Source organism: Pleurodeles waltl, chromosome 1_2 (genome assembly GCF_031143425.1).
Source record: "Pleurodeles waltl isolate 20211129_DDA chromosome 1_2, aPleWal1.hap1.20221129, whole genome shotgun sequence".
Taxonomy (NCBI): Eukaryota; Metazoa; Chordata; class Amphibia; order Caudata; family Salamandridae; genus Pleurodeles; species Pleurodeles waltl.
The window spans coordinates 430,667,931-430,692,930 of NC_090437.1; positions in this window are offsets into that span (position 1 = coordinate 430,667,931).

Sequence of the window (25,000 nt, forward strand, 5' to 3'; positions counted from 1 at the left end):
GTGGTCCAAACTGGGTGAAATTGTGCTGGTAGAGAGAAGTCTGTTTTGCCATTATCTTGCATGACAATTGGATACACCAACCACATAATACACACATGACAGTGGCAGGAGACTTGTTTCAGAAGAAACTGTTTTTGTGTCAAAGTTTACAATTCACACTGCACATTATCTGCTTAAACTAGTCTTCAATGGTGAAAATTAGGAAAAAAGCAAATAGTACAAAATTTCACAAATTTAATGAAATTCAAAATATACAAACTTTACAAGATTTTGTCCAAACGACTAAAATTTCAACCTAGAAGTAGTGAGGACCCTATGGCCATTGACTCTAAACTGAGAAGTACTCCCTTTCAATTAAAAGATGGACCATTCAGTCCTCCTCACAGTGTCTAAATTTGCTTCAGCCCAAATGAATTCAAGTCTGTGGAATTCACGAGGCATGAACCCAAGAACTATATGCTCTGAGGCCAAAAGACTCTAAACATTTTGCAAAAATTCTGAGAGCCTTTTATCCTTGAGATTATGAATGTGTAAAATGAACCCCTCACCAGCACAACTAAAATAGATTGTAGAGATAAATCCCTATACCAGATGATCCAAGCATTTCAGATCTCTTTGCTCACATTTTTCAGTCATTGTCAACTATTAAGGTAGAAGGCTTACTCAGGAAGTTTGGGGGATCACATGTATCTCACTCTGAGAATAATCTCACTATAGACAACCACAATTGGCTTCAGGGCTCTTAGAACATTCAACATCATAATAGCAAAGTGTTCTAAATAGAAAAAAGACCTCTTGGAACCCAATGGTGATTAAGCCTACAATTGCCCCCCTACCCCCACCATGTCTCCAAAACATTTGTTTCACAGCTGTTGCTGCAAATATTCTACCACTAACAGTTGCATGCAGGGCTAGTGCTGTACATTGTTGAAGATTTGCAGCATTAACTGCAACAGGAGGCTGAAGTCAGATCCTGGTTCTCCCTGGGCATGGCTTAACTGCTTTTCCTCATTCAGCCAAGCCAGGGCGACCCAGGAGCTGAACAGAATTCCCCTGCCCTTCTTCCAAGGCTCCAGTCACACTGAGCTACAGGAGAAGCAAAGGCTCCTGTGTGATCTGCAGCACACGCCATGCCATTTGCTTTCCCCTACAGAATCCATACATTTTTAGAGACATGGTAAAGAGAGAGGCAGATGCTGTACATTAGTACATTGTAATGTTGAGAGAAGCGGATCAATACCAGTTTATATAGGACACTGCACCTTCATTGTCTCCAACTGAGCTCTCAATATTCTAAAGTTCTATTTTGTGGTATGCTCCAATCATTCATTGTACAACTATTAGGTGTTTCTTGGATCTCAATATTCCATACTTTAGTTATTATCCCCAATGCATTTTGGGGTAAAGCCCTTCTTTGGGAGACTTACATTATTATAAGTGGAAAAAAAGCCTGCAAGAAATTGGGTTTCTTGCTGTCAAAGTATGTACAAGCAGGAACCGCAATCCCAGTCAGGGTAAATCATATACACACTTTAAATCAACCTGTGCTCACCCTCTGGTAGCTTGGCACAGAGCAGGCAGAGTTTACTTAGTAGGCAATGTATAAAGTATTTCCCCAACACACACACACAATAACACAAAGAAAACACCACAACAATTCTCCACACAGGTTTAGAAAAATAGAACATTTATCTAAAATGTCAATAATGCAATAAGTAGAAGTATTGATATGAACTCTTAAAGATTCAATCAAAAACAGTGCTTCGAAGTCAATCGCACTAAAAGGTTACTTGAGGTGGTGCTAAACCAGGAAAAATTTAAACTTCAGGCCAACCGCAATAGGGCATGAGTCAGATATAGTTCCAGGCAAGTCCCGCTGTAGTTTTACTTTCTATGTTTGGTGAAAAGAGTCTGATCACGGTGCAAAAAGCCACCAGGTGTTGCAGATGGACTGGCTGGAGCCTCGTGGTCATGAGCTGCAAAGCTGCTGTGCAAAGAGACGTAGTAGTGCCCACTTGTGCTGATCCTTTGTTCGAGCACTGTGGTTCCAATGCGAATGGGCCAATTCACATTTACGTTAAGGCCAAAAGCTTGATTTGAAGAGCAAAAAGAACAAAGTTCACTTCCAACGGCCCAGGACTGGAGAGACGCCTCTTGAGGATAAGGATATGAATGAAGATGGATCCAGGAGCTGTAGAAGGCGACTTGAAAAACTATTTTGTGTCCCTGAGACTTCAGAAAATGGGAACCAAGCCAGCAAGCCCTTGGAGTCACTCTGGGTTCAAGTGAGATAGGTCCAGTCCTTGTCCTCAAGAGGGCAGAGATCAGAAGGCTGCAGGGGCAGCTCAGCATAGCAGTAAGGCAGTTCCTCAGAAAAGTCAGTCAAGCAGAGTGGCAATCCTTGTTGCACAGCAGTCCTTATTCCCAGGCCCAGTAGTGCGCTGATTTGGTGGGGTCAGTGCCCCAGTTGTTATACCCAAATGTGCCTTAGAAGTGCTGGTGACTTCAAAGAATGGTCTTTGAAGTGCACAAAGATCCTTTGGTCCTAGCCTTAGCTCCAGACAACCAGTAGGAGGTAATCAGCACTTTTTGTGAGGGCAGGCACTTCCCTAATCAAGTGTGTCAGCTCCCCTCCACCCTTCCTGCCTAGGAAGGCCAATCAGAATGACGGTAAATGCAGTGAATGCAGATGAGCGCTCAGACACACCTAACCTTCCTGTGTTTGTGTCTGTCTATGGGGAATGCACAAAGTGTAGCTGTCATCTCTCCCAGACGTCTATCGGAGACAGGCTGCAAGTCATACAGAGCAAGCAGTAAGAGCAGAGAAATTCCCACTTTCCAAAAGCGGCATTTCTAAAATAGTAAAGTTAAACCTGACTTTATCATTAGAGAGGATTTATCATTGCCATTCCAATAATATGAAACATTATGTAGCTACTCCTTTCTTCTCAGGGATTGCAGCTTAAATGTATATTAAGGAATTCCCAATGCTGGCCTATGAGAGGAGTAGACCTCACAGTAGTGAAAAAAGACTTTGGGAGGTTTTCACTACCAAGGCATGTTAAACTTAAAAGTACATACCCTGCCTTTTACTTACATGGCACCCTGACCTCTGGGCTACCTTAGGGGTGACTTATATGTAATAAAAGGGAAGTTTAGGACTTGGCAAGATGTTTTAAAAGCCAAGCCGAAGTAGCAGTGAAACTGAACACACATGCTGTGCAGTGGCAGGCTTGAGACAAGTTTAAAGGGCTACTTAGACGGTGACAATATCAATGCTGCCGACCCACTAATAGTATTTAATATACATGCCCTGGGTGTATGGTATACCACTGTAGAAGGGACTTACACGTACATTAAATATGCTAAATTGTGGGTACACCAATGTTGCCATGTCTAGGGAAGAAGCACATGCACTTTAGAACTTATCAGCAGTGGTGAAGTGCTCAGAGTGCTGAGGTCAACAAAAACAAATTCAGCAAAAAGTGGAGGGTAAAAGGCAAAAGGTTTGGGGGAGACCCTACAGAAAAGTAAATTTTCAACACCATGTTTCAATGCCTTAGACATAATCAAGTGTATATAAGGTGTGGGCATGGCATTGAACTTAATAAAGCACTTTAATGCAAGAGCCATTTGTGAAACCTACTGCATGTATCATGAGGTCTATTATATTGAAGGATTATGAAAATATATAAGCTCAATATGATTCACAAGACAGTCCCCAATACTGTATGATGTTTACCCATAATGATTCGCACAACAAAAGTAGCAACAAAAAAGATGAAAAATATAAAGTTTAGCATAATGACATAATATAAGATGGACATATGTGGAGAATAATAAAAAAATGTCATCAATATCAGGATGTGGTGGACCTCACAGTCTTCCGTTAGTCTGACCGCTTTGGCAGCAAGTAATGATGGTGAGCTACATACTGTGAGGAAAGTGGTTGGTGAATAAGTGGAACAAGTAGTTCTCAAACCCCTACGTTATGCGGGCCATATTAGCGGATAGTCATTGGGAGGGCATAGTTGGATCCTCTTACCTTTGGCAGGGTGATTGAAATCATTGCAGAGCAGAGTTTCTGAATGATTGGAGTCGGGTAAGATGTCCTTGTACCTTTTAATTTTGGGGGGATATCCTGGAGTGCCAACTTTTCTGTGACATCTTGTAAGTGATTGTGAATTGAATGGGTCAGAAATATGGTGCATGGATCACTAACAGTGTTCACCATGTTGGTTGAAGTGAATGAAAGGTCACAAGAACCTAGTTGTGGAGCTTCTGTGCACTTGCAAAGATAAATGTGTGTGAAATAAATGTAAGATTAAGTGTATCACATAAACAGAATCCATGTTAATCACATAGTATAAGCCCAAAAAACGTAACTTCAACACAATCATTCCCTCCCTAAAGCGAATTTGAATGTTGTCCCTGTATCATTTCTTGGAAACTTATCCAACTACCTTATAGCACAACTGGCTTTATTGTAACTAACTTCCTGGAAATATTTAGCTGTTCATGACTTTTCAGAGTTGTTCCTATATTGCACTTGTGCTCGCATAGCTTAAATTTTATTTTTTTGTTCAATTTCATACCATACACTTTCCCTCAAGGGCTTTTTAGAAATTGTTGGAAATGCCAGTCTCTACAGGATCACCCTCAGACTTTTTGCTTTCCTCTTCCTACTTTTTTTGCTGGATGTTTGCTTGTTGGCCTTAGGACTCTGTGCACACCACTACTGCTCACCAGTGCAAAAGCGCTTGTGCTCACTCCCCTAAACAAGGTTTGAGTGGTATATATCAGATTGGCCTTTGTAATTTACCTGTAAGTCACTTTTACTATATAAGAAGGACTTTCATGTAAATTACAAAATACAAAGACCTGCAAATGTAATGCTATTGGTGGGCCTGGAGCACTTATTGTGCCATCCACTTCAGTAGCACCTTAAAGCTTGTCCCAGGCCTGCCATTTCAGCCTGCAGCTAGTGTCCCACTGCCATGCCGACCTGGCATATAAAAAACATTGCCCAGCCTTAAACTCCCTTTTTATTTCATATGTCACCCATAAGGTACGCCCTAGGTAGACCAAAGGACAGGCTACTGTGTAATTAAAGGGTAGGACATGTACTTCTTAGCTCTAAATGTCCTAGTAGCAAAAAACTCCCAAATTAATTTTCTCACTCCTGTGAGGCTTACTACTCCCATAGGATAACATTGGGGCATCCTTTTTGAATGTAATACGTCGTAATTCCTAAACTAGAGGTGGTGGATATGTTATGTTTGGTATCTATGAACTTGTAGTGATAAATTCAGGTAAAGTCAGATTAATCACTGCAAGTTTGAAAATGACACTTTTAAAATGTTGCCATTTTCCTGCAGTTAGCCCTCTGTGTCTGCAGCCTGCCTTAGGTCACATGACTTGGTGTAAATGACAGTTGAGACTTTGTGAATTCATGCCAGTCATACAATAGTGGGCTCAGCAGAGCCTGAATGGGGCATTAACTGACTTAATGGGGGGCGGAGTTAAGCACTCATTGTTAATGCAGCCAGTTAGGTGCCGGGCAGGGAAAGCAGGAAATTCCTGGAACTTCAGAGAACCCTTCTGGAAGCATCTCCCAACTTTCAGGAGAAGGGCGCCAAGGTCTAAAAATAGGGCTCACAGACCTGCTTCTCAGTTCAATACTGAACCTGTGGAAGTACTCTCAGAAGACTGCCTGCTTCTGTGACTTGCTGTGCATTCTACCAGACTGCTGCTGTACCAGGAAGGACTGCTTTGCTGTCTGGAGCCTGCTTTGAAAATTCACAGGCCAGCCCTGCTGTAGAGCCCTGAATTTTCACATGTACCCTGGACTTTAGAAGTGACTCCAAGGCCTAGTTTATCTGCCCTCCTCATTTTTAGGCCACAGGGACATAACAGGCTCCCACCAACGTGAACCCTCACCTGGGCCCAGCCTAAGTGAGACTTGAACCCCCCAAGAGGTCTCCATCCACTCCTGGACCCTTGGTTGTGGTGCTAAATGTGCCCAGGTGGCCATTTTAAAAAATGGAGGGCTTTTGAACCGTATGACTCTGGTTCTACTAATTGGATTTAGATGGTTTTGGTATTAAATACTTTCTTAAAATGTACCATATTTGTCTAAATTCGTTTAGGATTTTTATAGAGTTGCGTTTTCACTGTATTGCTGTTTGTGTGCTGCGTAAATACTTAATACGTTGCCTCTAAGATTAACCTGACTGTTTTTTGTGCAAAGCTACCCATGGTAAAACACAGGCTAAGTTAGTGACTTTTTGTGGTTCTCCCGGCAAGGGATTGTGGCTGTTGCTTGACAAGTGCTCAAACCCCAGTCAATCAACAACCCAATTTCTAACAGCAGTTATATGCAGTTGGCAGTCTCACTTGAAAACATACTTTTGACTATGCATGTTGTGGGGCTGGGAAAAAAGGAGCTGAAAAACAACATCTGTACATGAGAAGAAGAAGGTTAAAGGTACATTTACCAAAGTTGTATGGTCACAGACAACAATATGTTCTGTGTAGCACCAATCTAGAACCAGACATTGGCCAGGTGTTACAAAGGCCCCTGCAATCCCTGTGGTGTTGGGGGCGATATCTAGGGGCCATATACTGTCCAGTTGGGCCCCCTTATGTTTCTTTACACCTTGGATGCCTAAAATGTGCTAGGATTTCCCACAATTATTTAATTGCCAGCATTATAATGGAGATATGAAACATCCAATGGGTGTCAAGGAGATTCCCAGAATGTTTTCTTGTGTTGGAGGGAAATCATTTTACCAGGGTTGATCATCATGCCATGAATACCCATAAATTGCCAAGAAATATCACAATTACGCGAGGACCACTATTTTATTTGGGATTGGCAAGGGATATTCTCCCATGGATGCACAAAAGTTGCATAGCTTTAACATCATTGTGCCAGGGCCAGCATTTCACCTTGATGGGAATGAGCAACTTGCAATGGAACTCCTCAAGCAGATGTGAGTTACAACCATTGTGCCACAGCAAGAATTGTACCTGGGTTACAAGGGTCATCATTTAATGGAGTGGGTAGTGGGCACAACACTCACACACTACTCTCACAAGCATGTACACACTCTTCTGGATTTACACACACAAACAAAACAGAGGCATACACAAACCTACTCTTGCATACAGATCCAAATACACAATATTAACAGTGTAAAATAAATATTTCATTCTGCACTGCACTGCCATCGCGACACCGCTACACATGCAGGTTGCCTGTTCTCACCTCACTCTGGGTCACCTGAAACTACTAATCTACGCTTCTCGGAGTGAAGAGTGGTGGATGGGATCTCCTCAGGTGGGTGGGGTGCTTAAATCGGAACTGCTCACGAATGGAGCAAGTAGTGGTTCTTGGGGGGAAAAATTGACCAAGTAGACGTGCCTGGGTGGAGAGCAAAAATGAGTAAGACAGCTTCAGAGGTTCAATGCATTACTGGTGCTCTTCGTATTATTGGCAAAGATGGAGCCTAAGTAGATGGCCTCCCTCTACATGTCGGGCTGTTAAACAAAAACTGCAAAGCACTTTAAGGCTCAGTTTTTAGTAGTATGTAGGAATATACCTGAATATACATTTTCCCTCTTTCTTGAGTGTATCCTACTAATGTGTTTTCTCGAAAGATGACTAGATTATTATAGTCAGAGAATATTTTTTTTTTTGCCTTATGTACTGAAGGAACAAATGTAATACGTCTCAGTGCCTTTGTTAGTCAGAAAGTGGTCTGGATGTAAATTATGTCACTATATCACGCAATATGGCCCTGATTTAAGAAAAGTGGCACTGCACCCAGTGCAGCACCACTATTCCTGTGCCTCTTAGCGCCCCCTCCCCCAATGTCAGCATGTGTGCATCATATCTAAGAGACAGTGCACCATGGTGGTTGTTAGAGGAACTAGCTTCAGATTTTTTGACCTAGTTCTGAGCTTTGCAGGATTAATCCTGCATAGCTCATTTAGGCCCTTGAAAACAATGTCATGCTCTGAGCAGGTGTAAAAGTGCCAAAATAAATGACGCAAAGACATTTTTTAGACTGTTTTGCGCCATTTTTTCGGCCCCTTTGCATACATTATCCCTGGAACAGGCATAATGTAGCACAAAGGGTTACTAAATGGCGCAATGCATGATTCGCGCCACTTTGTAAATTTGGGGCTGAGATTTTGGGCTCGTTGGGCCACATTAGCCTAAAAACAAATTATACTAATGTGAGGCAACGAGGCGCTAGGGGCTCCCAAATCAGCCCCTTAATGCTTTATATTACGATCCAAATTGCACGTGTCTCTGACACACACTCATATATATTGGGGGTATTGTGGCCCAAGCATTTGATGAAAAATTAATTGGTAATAATACATTTACCCCTCGAATATGACCTGCTATCCAAAACGTCTTATCGAAATCCAAGTTCACTAAAATAAAGATGTTTCCATTAATATTTATTTGAAAGTAAGCTATGACCCCATTATTTAGGCGTCATTGCACTAAAAAGTTAAACGGAAGTAAAGAGAGGACTTGGACACATACAAGTACTTGTATAATTAATAAGCATTTCTATTAATTGACTTCTCTGTCACCTTAATCTGACTAAGTAATCATGTTGTTAATTACTTCCAAATGAATAATAGCAAAGCATAAGTTGATTCATTTAGGGCTGGTGAGATCATGGCCTCGACTTGTAATTAATATCCCATCTGTTTTATTGCGAAAACTGAATTTTTATTTTTATATTCGCTTTATTACTATTTTGTGTTGGCTTAACACATTATCCTCTCTTTCATACAAAAATACACGAATTTAGGTATAAATTCCTTTTTAAAAAACCTTTTTATGATGTCTTACCACAGGTATAACATGGGGCATATGTTGACATTAAAGTACGAAGTCTCCCGCTTTTCTTTGTTTTTTCTATTCCCTTATATTCCATTTGCCCGCTTTAATTTTTTTCTCCGATTCTTCAAATATGCAAGCAACAGTTCAAAGCTAAGAATAAATACTTTAAAAAGAAATTACCATTATGTCTAAACTTCTAATGCGCTTTACAGTGTGTGGGCAGAGATTCAGGGTCGAGCACAAAGGAATTTCTGAGAAACACCTTGCGCGGTAGCTCCGCAATCATGTTTAACAGTTTGTTAAATGTTTTAAAGATCATCTTTTCGTGTCTTTCCTCAAGGTCGTTTTAGATCTCCTTGAGCACACAAAGCTTCTCAAGTTTTGCACTTTACATAATTTTCCAAAGTAGAGCCATTTGTCACGTCCTTGTGACAGTTGAAATGCAGTTTGTGTTTTCAGCAAACATACATCAAATGCAATGTTCAGGACACTAGAATAACGCTTTCTTGCTTGCTTGTGGTCATCCTTGACCTAAATTAGATGAAGCATGCTAGCCAAATAGCTCGGAAAATCAGGCACCTGCACGGAAGAGAAAAGAACATTGCATGTTCATGAAAAGTTACAGCTCACAGAAGATGAATGTGCTGTCTTGGATTGCCAAATCTAGTGCTTACTGTTTCAGTTACATTGGCCATTGATGTGAGCAGCTACACATTATTTGGCGACCATCGTCTTGGATTGGTTTTCCTCTCACTCCAGGCGCATGATAGACAATGGGGAAAATGTAACAACCTTTTCACTCCGTTAAATTCTCATAATAACATTATGGTGAGAAAATGCTATTTTAGTGCTATCTGAGTAATGCCAGAATTATTAGTTCTGGTTCTAATTACCGCAAATATCAGTAGATCTGCACCAGGAGTGAGCAAGTTGTTCTTCTCACTGGCCCTGTGATCAAAATTGAGGGATCACTGTGAACCACTGGAATTTCCGGTGTGTTCAAAACAGATGCCAAGGAAGGGCATTGGAAACCAGTAAGCACACAATCTTTGAACACTGGTCATGAGAAACAAAAGGCATATTTACAAGAAAGAGGTGCATTGGACCCGATGCAACACTTTTCTTGCGTCGCCTCTGCTCCACCTAACGACACCATGGTTGCACCGTATTTACAATATGGCCCACCATGGAGGTTGTTAGGACAATAGCATCAACATTTTTGATGTTACTGTGGCGCTTTGGTGCACTAGCATAAAAATTTTTGACACTAGTACAGCAAAGCAGAGGGAGGCCCCTTAATTTAAAATGGGTGTGTCATTATATTTGCTTGCTCTGAGTAGGGGTTAAAAATGACGGACAAAATGTGCAGTGAAATGCTGTAAGTTTCACTGTGCCATTTTTTTGGGCCTTCCTGTGTCGGAACGCCCCCCTTGCATACATTATGTCTGGCACAGGCATAATGTGGTGCAAGTGTTTACAAAGTGGCACAATGCAAGCATTCCATCACTTTGTAAATACGCATGGGAGAAAGGCCTCCTTAACGCAGCCTTAACCTAAAAAGAAAGTGACACTAGGGTGGAACAAGGTGATGATAGGGGCATGTAAATATGCCCCAAAATGTCTACCTTCCTCCTGATCCTACTGCATAAAGACACCATTACATCAGCAATTGATGTAGTCCACCTACTCACTGATTACCCGTGCACCTTAACATTATTTTAGTGTATAAGAAGATTCCCCTCTCTTCACGGGCCATAGTAGAGAGATGCAGACTGCACCTTAAGTACAGTATTCTCCAACTTGATGCCTTGAAATAAAAAAAGATTACTAGCTAAAGAAGTGACAAAAACCATTGGCTGAGTAAAGAAGATCTTCTTCAGTGTCTCAGGAAAAAATCCTCTGCAAAAGAGTGGGGGAGCAAAACCAACTCTCTCCAACAGGGAATGGACATGATCAAAAAGATTCTATTAATGAAATCAAGAGAAGAAATTCATGGGCCAAGAAATTGTATGCATGCTCCCTAATAAATGTATTTGTGAATTTAAGTTACCGGAGATAGGCTAATGAGAAGATGACTTTTCTGAACAGTGAAGAAGTCTGGACCCCTTTCTGGGGTGTAGGAGAACAATGGATGTAGACTGGAATGGACACTAGGGGGATCTGTCGCCTCTATGACCTTTAGGGACAGAAGAGGGTTTGACCTGGGTTCCTCTGAATCTTCTGTGGGCTTGTCCAGCAGATGTGTGACCTCCAGAAGAGGTGACCCTTGTTTCCTCTTGACATACAGGTGCTTTGGAAGTCGATAGGAAGCCAGACGAATGGGGAAGCACAGGTAGCAAGGTCACTCTTCCTTTGAGGCAAGGGTGCCTGGCATTCCCACTCATTCCCTGTGCCATTGCTCAGGGTGACAGGCACCCCCTACAAAAGCCTCACACCCGTGGCGACTGTGGACAGAAATAAGAGTGCTTTGTGCCTACTTCCACCCATGCTTGGACATGCAGAAGGGGAAGCAGGAATGCAAATCTACTTTCATGTGGCACAAGCACTGTGCTATGCATGTACGGAGACTGCAGAGGCTGCAAGGATGTTGGGCTCCATCATGCTCAAATCAGACCACTGGCTGGTGCCAAATTCAGACTGGGGAGCTATATTCAACTTGACAAAGACAACAAACACAGAGAACAGAGAGAGAACACTAAGAAAATATACATTGCCTCAGGGAAAGGAGCATCCCAGAATTTTCTGGTTCTCTGGGCAGCATTACCCCAGGTGCTATTTCTGTTACATACAAATCAGTGGCACCACCAAATTTATTAATGCCTGTTATGGATGCTGCCAGACATGCAGCAGCAGTCCAGGGACCATATTATACATAGTGCCCCAGGGGTGCAAGGAGCATATATACCTGCTTGGTGCTCCACTGGCGTCTATAGTTTCATAGAAGTAGCTGCAGATGTTGTAATACTGATGGTACTGGTGCACATGTAGTGCCAGTGCACTCTTCAAAGGGCTTTCGTGTGGCCACAGTAAATGATGGAGTCACTTTGCCACTGAATCTGCACTTTTTTACCAATGTGAGCACAGAGGCAAACAGGCCACTTGGAGGTTTACTGACTGGGTGCCTCTAAAAGGTGGTGCACTGTCAGTGTGCCCTCTGTGTGGTGCACTCTGGAGGTTTGAAAGTGGTCCCAATGGACCCCTCCCACCTCCAGTCATCCCCCTGCAACCAGGAACAGTCATTCACTACACCTTTGATAGCAGGAATCTCAGTCCCCTCTTTAAAGTGAACGCAACTGTCACCTGCATTGTGAAATACAGAGCAGTTTGTTAACAGCTGCTCAGTATTTCACTGAATGGTCTGTTCCTCGTGCCAGTGCGAGGTTGAGCTGCCCTTGGAACAGCACATTGGTTGTAAGTGAGGGCACTCTTGCTGTTTGCGCATGGTACACCCTCTTAAAGGTACGCCATGTCTCCAAACAGTGGCAGTGCGCCCATTACTTAACGGGGGCCCAGCAGTGTAACTCCAAAAGTCCAGCTAAATCTTCCAGACCATAGGATACATGACCTAGCGAGGCTGTACAGCAGTATTTCAAGAACTCCTAGAGTCTCCAAATTGTCTGCCGTGTGGGGGTCTTTGTCAGTAGGTCCACAAGATGCAATGCAGCATAGTAAAAGCAAAAGAAAAGCTCATGCAGAGTGCTTGTGTCAATGTAAAAGCTTTATTGACAATGACAAAGTTAGCATGCATTATTAATGAATGTCACTATAAGGCTTCAAATTGCCTCATGGTCAAGTCACAAGATTAGCAGTGAATAATTCCATGCCCTAATGAATGTCATTAAAACATAGTATCATCCTTTGTAATTTCAGTGGTGATATTGGGGGTTTTGTGGTTTTATGATTCTAGGGCGGTAAACTGTTAGGAGGGTGTCATCATGGGTATACACATTTGCCTAATTGTTCATTTGTAAATTAATGCATATTATTGAGTAGTGTGTGTGTTATAAAGTACTTCTACGTTTTATAAACAACACTGAGAGGGTAATGAATAATTGGATGTTGTTTCTTGCCAACCTAAAGACTGGGGTACTAACCGACACCACTTCCCCTGAGTAGGCCATAGCCTCCGCTGCCTCGTTACCCTGACAGAGTTAAGTGCTACAACAGGGCACTTGGTTGCCAGGTGGGTTGCAGACTTACTACTTGTGCGGCCCCATTTCCTTCCCAACTAATAAGCTACCATCTTACTGTTCCCTACTCAGCCGCACCTTGTGCAAGCCCTCCAACTGTCCCTTATTGTAGGAGGCTGGCCCACAAGCTAGGCACATTGGGCAGTGGGTCCAGGCAACCACAGGCAACCACCTCTGTTGGTTTACAGAGGTAAACACTAGGGTGGTCATTCTGACCCTGGCGGTCTTTGACCGCCAGGGCGGAGGACCGCAGGAGCACCGCCGACAGGCCGGCGGTGCTCCAATGGGGATTCCGACCGCGGCGGTAAAGCCGCGGTCGGACCGGCACCACTGGCGGGGTCCCGCCAGTGTACCGCGGCCCCATTGAATCCTCCGCGGCGGCGCAGCTTGCTGCACCGCCGCGGGGATTCCGACCCCCCCTACCGCCATCCAGATCCCGGCGGTCGGACCGCCGAGATCCGGATGGCGGTAGGGGGGGGGCGCGGGGCCCCTGGGGGCCCCTGCAGTGCCCATGCCACTGGCATGGGCATTGCAGGGGCCCCCGTAAGAGGGCCCCTACATGTATTTCACTGTCTGCTGCGCAGACAGTGAAATACGCGACGGGTGCAACTGCACCCGTCGCACAGCTTCCACTCCGCCGGCTCGATTCCGAGCCGGCTTCATCGTGGAAGCCTCTTTCCCGCTGGGCTGGCTGGCGGTCTGAAGGCGACCGCCCGCCAGCCCAGCGGGAAAGTCAGAATTACCGCCGCGGTCTTTCGACCGTGGAACGGTAACCTGACGGCGGGACTTTGGCGGGCGGCCTCCGCCGCCCGCCAAGGTCAGAATGAGGGCCTAGATCACCTAATGCTCTAATTTTAATGGTAGCTTGGTCAAGCAGTTAGGCCAATCTTGGAGAAGTCCAGATCATTTGTTAGACTCACAGTATCAATCATGCAACTCACACATTCGAAGGAATAACTCAAGACAAATTTATAAAAATACTTCAGATTTCTATATATTATAAATTGGTTAGGTACTTTTGGAGATATGGATTTTTGAAATTTAAGAAAAATAGGCCCTCATTATCACAATGGTGGTAAAAACCGCCTACCACCATGGTGACGGACGCCAAAATACCGTCACCACAGCTACCACCGTCCGCAATATTATGATCACTTGCTGACTTCCGCCACAATAAAGGCAGAAATCCGGCAGTGATCATACTGGTGGACGGTGGTATACTGGCACTACTACCACCAGCACCACCACGCCAGTTGAACGCTGCTAGCCATATCATGACCTGTGATATAGCCTGGTGGTATTCTGCTGGTGGGGCGCTGCTGGCGGTAGCAGCACCCTTTCCCTGCCGCAAAACCTCCTCGACAAAGGTAAGTCGAGCTTCTGACAGTGGAGGGGGACAGGGGTTGTTGTGTGTGTGTGTCTGAGTGTGTGCATGAATGTGTGAGTGTGTGTGTGAATGCGTCTGTCTGAATTGTGTGGTTTGTGTGGTTGTATGCATGTGAGTGAATGTGTGTAAGAATGGTGAAGTGAGTGCGTGTCTGCATGTCAGTGTGATTGTGTGTAAGAATGTGTGTGAGCATGTCTGGAAGTATGCATGTATGAATGCGTGGATGCCAGTGTGAGTGATTGGGTGTATGCATTGTGTGTGCCTGTAGGTGTGTGTGTGTATGGGGGGCAGAGGGGTGAGTGTGAGAATCAGAGGGGGTGGGGAGTGTGAGGATGGGGGAGGGTGAGGGTGAGTGTGAGGATTGGAGGGGTGGAGGGAGTTTGGATGGAGGGGGGTGGGGAATGTCAGGTGTATGTTGGGGGACGGGGGAGCCGCCTACCGGTGACCGTGAAGAAATTCCCTGTCACCAGTAGGGCCTACCACCATGGTTTTTGTGGCATTGCTAATGCCACGAAAACCATAGTGGTAGGCAGGCTCATAATGCGCAGGCAGTACTATGCCGGCTGCCGGGCTGGAGACTGACATCTCAGGCCCGGCGGCTGATACCCCCATGGCGATATGAGTAGAGAAGTGCTGGGTTGGCTGCAGCCAACCCACCATTCTCTGTTGGCGGTACTACCACCACATTTCCACTCACCTCCAAGGTCATAATGACACCCATAGTCTTTTTGTGTGTAAGTAATCACCATATGCATCATTTGAAAGTCACTTTTAAAAATACATCTAAAATCAAACTTTTGCTTAACCAAGTTTGTCTTTTGCAGGTTGGTCGAGGTCATCGGTGGGCACACTGTCAGCTGGAGAAGTTCAGACGGCTCACGGTTCTGGCAGGAGCAGCAGTGAAAAGTCTCTGGATCTGGTGCAGGGCCTCTGTGGGGGACTACTTGGAAAAAGTCTGTGCAGGTAATTTTAGAGGTGGTTCCTTGGGGTTCCCTTGGAGTGTCGAGGTTACAAGGGGTGACAGACCCTTAGGGCACAGCAGGTGCAGAGCGAATTGGTGGGCCAGGAGCTGTGAACAAAGATGCTCTTTGGATTTGGAGGTAAGTCACTTTAAGGGTCACTGTAGGAGGCTGGCCTGGCTGATAGTGTGAACCAATGGTACTTTCACCTTGTGCCAGGTCCAGTTATCCCTTATTAGTAGAGTAGTAGTGTTCTAACAGCTTAGGCTGATAGAGGTAGCTATAGCAGAGCAGCTTAGGCTGAACTAGGAGACATGCAAAGCTCCTACCATATCACTTATATCATATAGGTACGATATCATAAGAAAGACAATACTCAGAGTGACTAAAAATAAAGCCACTTTATTCTAGTGACAATGTGCCAAAAATACCTCAGAGGATATACTCCCTTAGGAGGTAAGTAAAATACACAGAATATACACACAAACCAAAATCAGGTAAGTAAAACAGTCAGAAAGTAGTGCAAACACTGTAAAATACAATAGGATGCAACAGGCCTAGGGTCAACAGAAACCATTTACTAAGAAAGTGGAATGCGAACCACGAATGGACCCCTAGGCTAGTGTAGTGTGTAGAGGGTCACTGGGAGTGTAAGAAACCACTAATGGTGTCCAAGATACCCCACCCCAAGACCCTGAAAAGCAGGAGTAAAGTACTACCATTTCCCCAGAAACACACTAAAGTTGTGATAGAGGATTTTGCAAAGACCACAACAGACTGAAAAGCACTGAAGATGGATTCCTGGCCTGAGGACCTGCAAAGGAAGGGGATCAAGTCCAAGAGTCGCGAAAGTGTCCAGGGGGGCAGGAGCCCACTAAACCCCGGATGAAGGTGCAAAATGACTGCCTCTGGGTGGAAGAAGCTAACGATTCACAAAAGAAGCTAGGAACTTCTCCTTCGTGCAGAAGATGTCCCACGGAGTGCTGGAGAATGCAGAGTTGTTTCCTTGGCAAAATACTGCAAACAAGCCTTGCTAGCTGCAAGAGTCATACTGCAAGAAAGAGGGTGTTGGCCGGGCCCAGGAAGGACCAGGATGTCGCCACTTGGGAGAGAAGACAGAAGGGACCCTCTGCAATGTAGAGAGCCCATGCACAAGAAGGTAGCACCCATAGAAGTCCTTGAACATGGGTTCAAGACGTCTGAACACAGCGGTCATCTCAACACTGCAAAAGAGGTTCCCACGACACCGGAGATTAACTCAGGGAGCTGAGCATCGCAACACAGAGTGCTGGGGACCTAGGCTTGACTGTGCATGCTGGATTTTGTGGAAATGTGCACAGAAGCCCTTGTAGCTGCAGTTCACGTGGTGCACAGGATTACTGTCTGAAGAGGGGAGGTAAGGACTTACCTCCTCCGAATTTGGACAGTTGGACCACTGGACATTCTGGGACACTTGGGTCCACCACCTGTGTTCCAGGGGCCATGCTCGTCAGGATGAGAGGGGTCCCAGAGTACCGGTAACGCTGAGGTTTGGTGCCTGCTGGAGCAGGGGGAAGATTCCGTCGACCCAAGGGAAATTTCTTCATGGCTTCCAGTGCAGGATGAAGGCAGGCAGCCTCCAAAGCATTCACCACCAGGAAATAGTCGAGAAAGGCGGCAGGATTAGGCGCTACAATGTCGCTGGTAGTCTTCTTGCTACTTTGTTGCAGTTTTGCAGGCGTCTTGGAGCAGTCAGTCAGTCAGCGGTCGTTCCTTGGCAGAAGTCGAAGAGAGAGGTGCAGAGGACCTCTGGTGAATTCTTGTGAGTCGTTATCTGAGGAAAAGCCCACTGGAGAGACCCTAAATAGCCCTCAGAGGAGGATTGGCCACCTGGTCAGGTAAGCACCTATCAGGAGGGGTCTCTGAGGTCACCTGCTGGCACTGGCCACTCAGAGGCATCCAGAGTGCCCTCACACCTTTGGATCCAAGATGGCAGAGGTCTGGGACACACTGGAAGAGCTCTGGGCGCCACCCCTGGGTGGTGATGGACAGGGGAGTGGTCACTCCCTTTTCCTTTGTCCAGTTTCGCACCAGAGCAGGGACTGGGTGTTCCCTGAACCGGTGTAGACTGGATTATGCAAGGAGGGCACCATCTGTGCCCTTCAAAGCATTTCCAGAGGCTGGGAGAGGCTACCCCTCCCCAGCCTTTAACACCTATTTCCAAAGGGAGATAGTGTAACACCCTCTCTCAGAGGAAATTCTTTGTTCTGCCTTCCTGGGACTGGGCTGCCCAGACCCCACGAGGGCAGAACCTTGTCTGTGGGGTGGCAGCAGCGGTAGCTGCAGAGAAAACCCCAGAGAGCTGGTTTGGCAGTACCCGGGGTCCACAGTGGAGCCCCGGGATGCATGGAATTGGCTCCCCAATACCAGATTTGGCATGGGGGACAATTCCATGATCTCAGACATGTTACATGGCCATGTTCGGAGTTACCATTGTGAAGCCACATATAGGTATTGACCTATATGTAGTGCACGCGTGTAATGGTGTCCCCACACTCACAAAGTCCGGGGAAATGGCCCTGAACTATGTGGGGGCACCTTTGCTAGTGCAAGGGTGCCCTCACACTTAGTAACTTTGCACCTAACCTTCAGCAAGTGAAGGTTAGACATATAGGTGACTTATAAGTTACTTAAGTGCAGTGAAAATGGTACCCAGGTAGCATATACTAGGGAATTATAAGGGTGTTCCAGTGGGGGTTTGAAAAGAGGTTGACCTTCTCCTGCTAGCAGCAGGCCTGGTGGTTGAGTTTCAAGGGTGGAACGCCCTTTAAATCTCACCACCAAGGCAGTGCGAATTCCTGAGGAAGGGGGTGTTAGCACCTCTACCTAGGAAAGGCATTGTTAGACAAACCAAAGAGAGAGGGCTGGAGGTGGCAGGCTCGATAGAACCAGTCAGAAACCATGCAAGGGTCTGTTAGCTTTTGCAGAGGGCATCTCTGAGGTGTCCCCCCTGGGTATATTTAGGGATCAATCCAATACAGGTACCAGTTTGGATTTATCATTTTAAGTTGTTTGATACCAAACAACTCAGGGTTCAGAGTGACCATCATGTAGCTGGGAAATTCGTGTTGACCAGTGTCCAGCACATGTATTAAAATGGCTGCTCTGTTCTCTCACTATGTCCCCGGTTTGGCAAGGACACAGTTAGGGTATAATGCTCATGCAGCTATGCCCTCACATACAATATGTTGCACCCTGCCTCAGGGCTGTAAGACCTGCCAGAGGGGTGTCTTACACATAGTAAATGCAGTGTATGGTGGACAGGGCACACAGGCAGTGTGCCATGATGAATTTGTGTTTTAGATTTGCACTAGGACACTCATCCTACAATGGCAGTGCTGGGTGCATCCGGATGCATGGCCTTAGAGGGTAGCACAATCAGTGCTGCTGCCTTCAGGGTCCTACTCATAGTACCTCATGCCCTTGGTACCTAAGTACACTTTTACTAGGGACTTTTAGTGGTAGTTAAGAGTGTATCCAATTGTGCCCATGCATCACAACAGTTTTAGGGAAATATCCCTGGCCTAGGGAACCTGGCTAGCAGGGTCCCTGGGTACTACAATTGCTAGGCTGCATCAAACATCAGGCGAAATGTAGGAGTTAACCATGTCAGAAAGAGGCCTTTTCTAAAAACATACGCTTCTCATTATGGGGCACAGGTATTGCAGGGATATTATGCATCTTTATGTGTGGAGTACACCCTCCTAACTGCAGATTCTCCACAGATGCAAACTTACTATTAATTCAGTGTTTGTGAATACCAAAACAAACATATATTTACACAAAAGTGAATGTTTACCTTTGCAAATCAGGCGCCTGATACAGTCGTGTCTTTATCTTTTTTCAGGCACTCTGGGCTTCCCAAATTGAATTTTCTTCAGTGAGTTTGACAGCTTTTTGTCAGACCCAGGGTGGATGAGTAAATGGAAATGACTTGCAGTGGGAAAATAGGTTTTGACACTAAATATGGGAATGATGGGAATACTGCAACTGGAATAATATCACCTGGTAGTATAGCTGGCCTGTTTTGCTAGGCGGATATGAGATTCAGATGAACAGGCTGTAGCTGAGATTACTTCATGCTCTATGGGAGGGTCACTGATGAACATTTTGCTCGGCAACAGGGCAGCCACAAAATCCCAGCCACGGTTGTTTAAAGTTGTTGATTAATACGGGTTTAGATTTGTGCAAGCTCTGGGGGAAACTTACCTGCTATGCTCCAGAGGCACCATTTTGGAGTTTGCTAAGATTTAACCTGCTTGCTGGGCACTATGACTCGCATAACTGGAGTGAAATAGGAGTTTGCACTTTAGGAAGTTTACTTGCCAGTGGTAATTGTATTCCCTTTGATGTCCTTAGGGAGTGCTTCAACCTCAGTGCTGGTCAATTCATGGAGCACACCACACCACACAACGTTGGCAAGACAACTTGGTCCTACATTCCAGAAGAATCGACCCATTCAGAACCACTTTCTGCTAAATTCACACAAGAAAATTGTGTACATGCCGTATTTAGAAAATGCAAATTGCTAAGGCAAGCTTTTCAGATGGCAACATTTTGGGTTTCTTTGGTGTGGGAGAAATCTAGGGTGTTAGAGTTATCTGATAATACATAGGTGAAAATTCTGGAATATGTTGAGTCTGTCACCAGAAGTCAACTACATCTACAGAGCCTATTTGCCCCAGTACAGAATCTCCAAGAAGCATCAAGTTCTGATTGCACCTGCCACTGGTGTCGACAAGCAGACACCTGCTTTTATCATATGGTATGAGAATGTTGTTATATATCATCACACTGGGAGGCATTGTGGCCATTAACACAGATATCACTGACATGGAAATATTGTTAGATCCCCAGCAGTGCATATTGGGCATGATCAGTAGGTTTAAACCCCAGAAACAAACATGTAGGTATGTTGGTTCAGTCCTGATTATTGCTAAATGTAACATAGTGATGAACTCAAAAGCTAAGAGGGCACCTGAGGTGAGCAGATTGCTTCGGATGTTTTGAAATATTGATGGACAGAGGTTTTTACAACAATGGCTTTGCACTGGAAGATGACAAGAGCTCACCATTGGACTCGAGGTGCACCATCCTACTGGCATTAGAAGGTAAATCAGATGCACACCCTCCTTAAACTGGCATGTCTTAGAATGTTAAATGCATTAGAGTATTTGCAAAGACACATGCTCATGGTACAGCCATGATGTATTATTATTATTATTATTATGAATAATATAAAGGAATCACCTTGTGCCTGTTAGACCAGGCATCCTTAAGGTGGTGTTACCCCAGACACTTTGCATTTTACCTCCTGTTTTTGCTGTATCCTTTTGTTGGCCTTAGGACTCTGAGCACTTCACCACTGATAGTCAGTGCTAAAGTACATGTGCTTTTCCCATAAGCATGGTAAAATTGATGTATGAACACTTGGCATATTTAATTTACTTGTAAGTCCCTTGAAAAGTAGCATCCCTTCTATCCAGAGCCTGTAAATTAAATGTGTTAGACTTGGCATCATTGGCATGGTCTCTCCCCATTTTTATCTCTACTTCCCAGGTTGCTTCTGTGTGCCGGGTTATGTTTTTGCTGTATTGTGTGCTCTGGACACTTTACCACTGCTGACCAGTGCTAATGTGTACATGTTCCCTGTACAAATTATATGTGTACATTGGCTTATCCATGATTGGCATTTTTGATTTACTAGAAAGTCCCTAGTAAAGTGAACTAGAAGTGCCCAAGGCCTGTAAATCAAATTCTGCTAGTGGGCCTGCAGCACTGGTTGTGCCACCCACATTAGTAGCCCTGTAAACATGGCTAATACCTGCCACTGTCTGTGTGTGCAGTTTTAAAACTGCTAATTCGATTTGGCATGTATACCCACTTCTCAGGCCTAAACCTTTCCTTTTCATACATGTAAGGCACCCGTAAGGTAGGCCCTTGGTAGCCCCATGGGCAGGGTGCAATTTATGTTAAAGGTGGTACATGTGTTTTGCATGTCCTGACAGTGAAATACTGCCAAATTTGGTTTTCACTGTTGCAAGACCTATCTGTCTCATTGGTTAACAGGGGGTCTGCCTTTAAATATCCTTGAAGTGCAGATTCCTCTTGGGAGTAGATAGAAATATGGAGTTTATGGGCCCCTAAACTTACAATTTAAAAATACAACTTTTAGTTTGGTTGGTTTGTAGACTGTGTGTTTGAAAATGCCACTTTTAGAAAGTAGGCATTTTCTTGCTTAAACCATTCTGTGACTCTGCCTGTTTGTGGATTCCCTGTCTTGGTCAGTTTGACGGTTGGGCTGTTTGCACCTCTCCTCTAGACAGTCACACAAAGGGACCTGGGGTGTAGCCTGCATACCCTGATGGGCCATCTGGGCTGAGGGGAGGGGAGGAGTGGTCACTTACACCTGAAAGGGTTGTGCCTTCCCTCACACAATGTAGCCTCCATCTCCCTCGGGTGTGTCTGGGGCCTGGCATGGGCAAGGCAGGATCTTAAAAACAACAGAGACTTCACTTTGACGTAGGCCTACTTCAAAGGCAGAAAGGGGTATAAGAAAAGCACCCAAACCTCCTGAAAATCCGATTAATTCTGGAACCAAGAGGAACCTCTGCCCGGGAGAAGAGCTGGAAAAGCTGGAGGTGGAGTACTGCCCCTTTGCTTGTCACTGTGATTTGCTGGGTTGGCCTGAAGTAGCTGCTTCTACCTGAGAGAGGACAAAGACAGACTTTCGTGTGATTTCCCACAGGTGAAGAATCTCCAAGGGCTTGAATTGAGCTTGCCTCCTATTGTTGAAGTCTCAGGGATAATAAAGACTTCTCACTGCCAGAACTTGGGCTTTCTGCTGAGAGTCCTGCCTGCCACGTGGTGCCCTAACCTGTCTCTGGGCCCTTCAAAGGTGCAACTGGTGGAAAAGGACAGAAACGTGCCACCGGCCTCACGCCTAAAATCGATGCTCCACCTGCAAAGATCTGGGAGATCGACGCAACGTGGCTGGAGGAACGACGTGCAGCACCAGCAGCAGCTGTTGTTAACGACGCAAGCCCCTACGCATCGCAGGTTCTTGACACCGGGCTCCCAGATTTCAAAACAACATTGCTGGACATGGAAAATCAATGCAAAGCCTGCCTGGCCATGAAGTGCCCGACCAGATCGACGCATCGTTCTCTTGCGGGAGAGAAGAAACGACACACACCAACCTAACCGGAAGAGGAATGACACCCATTCTTGCTTGCAAGTGAGAAATCGATGCATCGCTGGCCTTTTCCGAAGCACGCTCGCCCCTGCTGCTTTATTTTGATGCTACTCAGTTACTTTTGTGCAATAACAGCGTTCTTACTGTTTTCTAGGGATTAGGGGCCAGATGTAGCAAAGTATTTGCACGTCGCCAACGGCGAAAATCACCGTTTGCGAGGTGCAAATGCCTCTTTGCTATGCAGAAATGCATATTGCGAGTCAGTACCGACTCGCAATATGCATTTCCGACTCGCAAATAGGAAGGGGTGTTCCCTTCCTATTTGCGACTCGCAGTGGGATGCAATACCATTTGCGACCGCGTACGCAAATGGCATCGCAGTTACCATCCACTTCAAGTGGATGGTAACCCACTCGCAAATTGGAAGGGGTCCCCATGGGACCCCTTCCAGTTTGTGACTGGACCCAAAAATATTTTTTCAGGGCAGGGAGTGGTCCAACGGACCACTCCCTGCCCTGAAAAAATACCGAAACTAACTAACTAAAGGGCTACACTTAAAAAAAAAAAACTGCTTTATTTAAAAGCAGGTCACGAACATGGAGGTCTGCTGACGTCAGCAGGCCTCCATGTTAGCGAGTGCCTATACTCGCTATGGGGCCGCAATTTGCAACCCACCTCATGAATATTCATGAGGTGGGTCATTGCGACCCCATAGCGAGTTGCAGGCGGTGTCTGAGACACCGTACTGCATACGAATTTGCGAGTTGCAAATTGCGAGTCGCATGGACTCGCACTTTGCAACTCGCAAATTCGTCAGTTGCTACATCTGGCCCTAAGACTCTTATTCTTTTTAAAATTCATAACTTGAATTGTGTATGTTGGATTTTTGTCGTTTTGTTCTTGTTTTGTTTAGATAAATATTACCTATTTTTCTAAACCTGTGTTGTGTCATTTTGTAGCGGGTCACTGGGTTACTTTGTTTGTTGGTGTGTGTGCTTCTGAAGTTAAGCCTGCCTGCTCGTGCCAAGCTACCAAGGGGGTGAGCGGGGGTTAATTGAGGGTGATTCTCCTGTACCCTGACTAGAGTGAGAGTCCTTGCTTGCACAGGGGGTAACCTGACTGCCGATGAAACACCCCATTTCTAACAAAATGTTACTAGTGGGCCTGCAGCACTGATTGTGCCACCCACTTAAGTAGCACTGCAAACATGTCTCATGCCTGCACTGCAGGGCCTGTGTGTACAGTTTCACTGCCACTTCGACTTGGCATTTAAAACCTTCAGCCAAGCCGTACACTTCCCTTTTCTTACATATGCGTCACCCTTAAGGTAGTCGTTAAGTAACCTGAAGTGCTGAATGCTATGCAAATAAAAGGCAGGGCATGTAATTTTAAATTTTACATGCCCTGGTAATAAAAAACTCCCAAAGTCATGTTTCAATACTTTGAGGCCTGCTCCTCTCATAGGTCTGCACTGGGAATTCCTTAATATACTTTTAAGCTTTAATTCCTGATCAGAAAGGAATAGTTGCATCATGTTTCATATCATTGGAATGGTATCAATAAATCCTCTTTATTGGTAAAGTCTGTTTTATCATCACTATTTTAGAAATACCACTTTTAGAAAGTGGTTATTTCTCTGCTCTCACTGCCCTGTGTGCCTGACAGACTGTCTTCATTACATGTCTGGTCTGGTTTGGGTGACAGCTACATTTGTGCATTCCCTCCAAACTCCCACAACACAGGATACTCAACTGCATTTGCATTCATCTGCATACTGATGGGACTTCCTAGGCAGGGAGGATGGGAAAGGCTCACACTTACACTTCAAAGGGTAGTGACCTGAGCCCACACAAAGGGCTGATTACCCATCACTTATAGTCTGAAGCCAGGGCTGGGCTGAAAGGGAGACCTGTGTACTTCATAGAGATCCTTTTAAGTCATCCCCCCAGTAAAGGCACTTTAGGTATAAGTACTGGGGCTCTAACCCCCTGAAATAAGATCACTGCTGCACTTGAGAAGAGCTCTGTTGGAGTAAAGATTTCTGTGCTGTGAGGATATGAACTCCCCCTGGAATGACTGTTCAAAGGAACTGCTCCTCTACAATGCTGAGCTGCCCTGCTGATCTATGCCCAGCGGAGGACAAGGACTGGACCCATCTTGCTAACCAGAAGATCTCCAAGGGCTTGCTGGCTTGTCTCCTGCTTTTCTGCAGTCTCAGGGACATCAAAAACTCCTTGCAACTCTCCTGGTGCTGCTGAACTCTGTCATCTGTGAGTCCTACCCCTGCCTGAGGTGCCCCTTCCCACTCCTGGGCCATAGAAGTGGGTTCTTGAGCTGATTCCTGCAAAAACCGATGCACCA